This window comes from Gossypium hirsutum, chromosome D02 (genome assembly GCF_007990345.1).
Source record: "Gossypium hirsutum isolate 1008001.06 chromosome D02, Gossypium_hirsutum_v2.1, whole genome shotgun sequence".
NCBI classification, from domain to species: domain Eukaryota; kingdom Viridiplantae; phylum Streptophyta; class Magnoliopsida; order Malvales; family Malvaceae; genus Gossypium; species Gossypium hirsutum.
The window spans coordinates 36,584,883-36,590,333 of NC_053438.1; positions in this window are offsets into that span (position 1 = coordinate 36,584,883).

The following is a 5,451-nucleotide window of genomic DNA, read 5'->3' on the forward strand; positions in this document are numbered from 1 at the left end:
AAAATTGAATTAATACATCATTAAGTTGAGAGCTAAATTAAGCCATTGTGAAGCTTTCTAGAAGTTAACTTTTGGACATTTCCATGCACCATTAAAGGCTACTGTCCAACATATGAGCTGAATGTGACTTTTTGGGTTTGCTTAAACCTTAAGCATGCATGAACGGATTTATGAAGCTATTTGCTTAACCTTTAAGCATGCATGGACAAAATTAATGAAGCTCTATGGCTGTTCAGTTGAAGTGAAGAGTTTAAAGCATCTTGTTGCACATTCTAGAATGATATTAATGGATGATTTGTGGCCATTCATTTTACCTTAGTTTGCCTATAAATACTTTAGTCTTAAACATGTAAAGTTTACATATTTTATGATATAAACGTATTTGAGTTAATCTCTTTGTTCTTTAAGAACTCCCTGAACTTATCAAGAATTTGTTCTTGTGGCATTCACAAATCAATCTTATCACTTTGTTAACAATCCCAAAGTGTGGCAATCATCCTTATACTTATGGTTCTTATCTCAATATAGATAGCGGGTCAAGGTTCCAGTTGGTGCCAATTGAATTAAAAGATCTAAAAGTTGAAATGCAAGACCTCTTGGACCGTGGCTTTATATGTCTCCGTATATCGCCTAGGAAGCTCCAATACTATTTGTTAAGAAGAAATGTGGGTCAATATGACTCTGCATTGATTATCGACACTTGAATAAGCTAACAATAAAGAACCGACAACCTCTACAACATAAAAAAAAATTTTTTGATCAATTAAAATATGCCTTTATCTTTTCTAAGATTGATTTGAGGCCGAGATATTATAAGCTAAAGGTGAAGGATAGTGATGTATTGAAAGCAACATTCCGTATGCGGCATAGTCACTACGAATTTCTTGTGATGCCATTCAAGCTAACAAATGCCCCTACAACGTTCATAGATCTCATGAACCGTATATTCTAGCCTTATCTGGATCAGTTCAAAGTGGTATTCATTGATGATATCTTGATCTATTTGAAGTCAGAAGCGAAACATGATGAAAATTTGAGAATTGTATTGCAGGTGTTGCATGAAAAACAACTTTACGGGAAGCTTAGTAAGTGTGAGTCCAGGCTATCTAACGTTGTATTTCTGGGGCACGTTATTTTGGCCAAGGTAATTCAGGTTGATCCTAAAAAGATTGAAGCTATCCTTCAGTGGAAAACACTAAAGAATGTATCTGAGATTCGAAGCTTTCTTGGTTTGGCAAGGTATTACAGGAGATTCGTAAATGGGTTTGCTAAAATAGCCTTACCTATGACAAAACTCCTGCAAAAGAATGTGCCATTTATGTGGAATGATCAGTGTCAAGAAATTTTTGAAAAGCTGAAGACAATGTTGATAGAAGCATAAATCTTAACCCTACCTGAATCGGGAAAAGAATTTGTGAGCAATGTTTGCTCAGCTTAGTATTTGTGATTATGACAATCTGTTAGTTGAAATGAGAATTAAGCTGTGTTGTTTGACCGGATAAAAGAAGCACAACTTACCGATGCTAAACTGTAGAGAAGAAGAAACTTGTTCAACAAGGCACCATTGAAAATTTTACCATGAATGAAAACGATTGATTAGGATTACGTAATCAGATATGTATCCCTAAAGATTCAGAATTCAAACAACCGATTCTACGTGAGGCTCATGATAGTTCCTTTGCTATGTACTTGGTGGTGCAAAAATGTACTGTGACCTGCAAGAATTGTATTGGTGGCCGAGAATGAAAAAGGAGATCGTCGAATATGTCATGAAATGTTTAACCTATCGGTGACTAAAGGCTCACTCTAATGAGGCGGTACCTTTCACACTTGAGACTTGGTCATATTAACCAGGAAGGAATCACTAGACTTGTGAAAGATGAAACTTTAAGTTCACTTAAGGAAGTTGATCTTCCATAATGTGGACCTTTCTTAGAAGATAGGATGACTAAGCGATCTTTTAATGCAAAAGGAACAAGGGATGTTAAATCCTTAGAACTTGTGCACACTGATGTTTTTGGCCCTATGAATTTTAGTGAGTGACGTGGTTACAATTTTACATAACCTTTATAAATGATCATTCCAAATATGGGTATGTGTGCCTAATGCACCACAAGAGTGAAACGTTTAATAAGTTTAAAAATTTACATATAAATGTGGAGAAACAGCCAGGTTTATCAATAAAGATACTTTGGTTTAATCGAGGTAGGATCAAATGAGTTCTTAGGATACCTCGTAAGGAATGAGATATTATCTTAATGTTTGGAACTCCATAGTAGAATGGCGTGACAGAGAGAAGGAATCAAACTTTTTTAGACATGGTTTGATCGATGTTAAGTTATTTATGGTTGCCAATCTCTTTTTGGGGAAATGCTTTACAAACAACTTGCTACATTCTGAATGAGGTACCAACTAATGTTGAACCTAAAACTCCATACAAATTCTGGCATGAAAAGAAGCCAAGCCTAAAGCATTTTAGGATTTAGGGATGCCAAACCCACATATTGGATAGAGATGCGATGTAGTTGGATTCACAGGCAGAGTTGTGCATGTTTGTGGGATATCCTAAAGGAACAAATGGGTGATTTGTTTTATAACCCTAAAGAGCAAATAATTTTAGTTTTAACTCATACCACCTGTATGGAGGAGAGTTACAAATAATTTTAAACCTCGAAATAAAGAAGTACTCAAGGAAATTTCGAGAAATACACAAAGCCTTACGATAACTATTTTAAAACCAACTCCTAATAGTAGACCTGCAAATGGTCAATGGCATAGGGTGTTTCACTGTAGTGGGAGGGTCTATCATAGGCCTGAGTTCTTCCAGTCTGGCGAAAGTATTTTAAACACTGAGTCTACCAAAGAGAAAGATGATGACCTACTCATATTTGAAGAAGCGATGTAGAGTGTTAATTCCAAGCTTTAGGAAATAACTATGAAAGTTGAAACAGATTCTATGAAATCCAACTCAATATGGGAACTTGTAAACTGACCAGAAGGGATAAAACCCATAAGGTGTAAGTAAATGTGGCCACGAGTCATTTGTCTTTATGTTGAATGACTTAATTACTATTCGATAATAATTGACTTTTCATGAAGGAAGATATGATAGTTACTATGTTATAAAATAGGATCATATTGGGAGAATGAATTTATCCCAAAGATATTAAGGATATCCTATAAGGGTAAGACACTGATGACAAGGTCATTGGACAAGCATTGATTGAGTAGCTTTCTAATGGTATGTAACAAAAGAGAGCCCAGTCACAATACTATAGTGGAATGACTTCGTGACTAAATAAGTTTATAATTAATAGGCGAAAGCCGAAACTTAATTACAAATTATTTGAGTGCTAATTACATTTGTCCAATCAGTCCCCTCGTTAGCTCGTTTAAACCAAAAATGAATAGAAATGATGAAGTTAGAGAAATAGGTCACATTCACAAATGAATGTGTTTTTCTCACTGAGCAAAGAAATTACTTGAGAATTAATTGAAGTTTTTTGAATTATTCGTTAATAAATTAAATAATTGAAGTTCGAAAATGGACTTAAATTAATTATTCATTGTGAACCCATTGAATATGAAAAATTAAATATATTTCATCATATGTTCTTTGACGGTAAAGTTGTTATGATTTTAATGAAATTAAAATTGAATTGAGGAAGTTATTTAATTAGAAATATAATTTATCTAATTAAATTAATAAAATAAATTATATTTTTTGGGAAATAGAAAACATATATTAGGTTAGATTAAATTATAAATATTGAGTTAGAAGTTGAGGAAGCACAGATGATTTGACTCAATACAAGAGAGGCTTAAATCCCCTCATCATAAGAGAGAGGGGTGACATCCCTAGTATTATTTACTAGGGTGTGCCACCCATCTCATTCTACTTAGATTAGAATATCGTTCTCTATTAAATAATATTATTTGTGCTTTATAAATTCAACCCAAATTCTCCTATCTCTCCCTATAAATAGATGACACTGGTAGAGCGAGACATATAAGTTTTTTATAGACAATTTTCAAATATTGACATTCTTCTAGAAAGTAGTGAGAATTTATTTTCTTAGAATAAATCCTATTTTCTAGGAATTATAATTCTACCGATTTCTATTGAGAGAGAATTACTTTCCTACTAAAAGTCATAAATCGTTTCTAGTTATGTTTGGTTCGTGATTGTTCGAACCCACACTTGAAACAATTCGTGGTATAAGAATAGCAAATAAGGCTATTCGATTGAAAGTTGGGAACATTTAAGATCCATTTCGAACAAAGCACAAGTATTTCCCCAAAAAAAAAGTTTAAAATTATAAATATCATAAACTGACTCGATTTTCAAATTTTTAATTTTTCACTATAATAGAAAATAGTTTCCCAAATCAGATTTTTCTAACAATTTCAAGCTCTTCGATTCCCGTGTGCACATGCAATTGCAAAAAATGCTTGTTGTGGCATTGATCCAATGAGCTATGTTAGCAAGATTTACAAGATAGAGAAAATCCTTAAAGTATACCAATGAGAATTAGATGGGATACAAAAAATTGCATAGCCAACTATTCTAAATAATATGGAGTTGATACCAAACTCATTGTTATGTAGAAATCAGAGGGGGCATCTGAAATCATCTCATATCCATACTGAAATGGATATTAGAGCGGAATGACAATGTAAGCATTGTGGATTTTGTAGAAACAAAGGTCATAATCAGAATAGTTGTCTGAATATTCCAATGCATGCAAGAGTTGGAACTTAAATGATTTGAGACTTGGATAATAAAATATATTGTTACAACATTCATGATTACTTAATTGTCTTTTTTAATGTATAGATGTAACATCCTATACCCGGCCCGGTCGCCGAGCCCGAGTAACAGGACACTACATCAAACATCAAACTCATACATATTCACACAATCTCAAAACATGAAACCCTTGTCATTATCAAATATTTAGAGGAGTGTTGAGTCTCAAACACCTTAGGCAACATTTAAAATGACTTAATAGCGCTTATCGACATTAATAACAAGTTAAACCATGCATGGGGACCATCTAACAAAATTTTCCAAAGAAGTCTCATACTTATCTATACCATCTAGAAAATCGGTACCTTTTTAGCATTCTATTTTTCAAAACCAAGAAAATTATAAATACAAAGCAAAAGTATCTATATTTTTACCTTGAGTATTGATATTCTGAAAGGGCATCGATACCAAAATGAGCTACTGTTTTCCTACACATTCCTTTCAACATGGAGGTATTGATACCTTTTGTACAATTTGTCCACAATCAAAACAAAACAGGACATATAACACATTCAAACATTGTTTGCTTCAACATGCACCCACAACTTCAGTATTCAACATGAAAATGTCCACATTTATAGTTCATAGCACTATCAATAATTTTAACCAAGCAAATCGGTAAACTAATAACAACATCCATA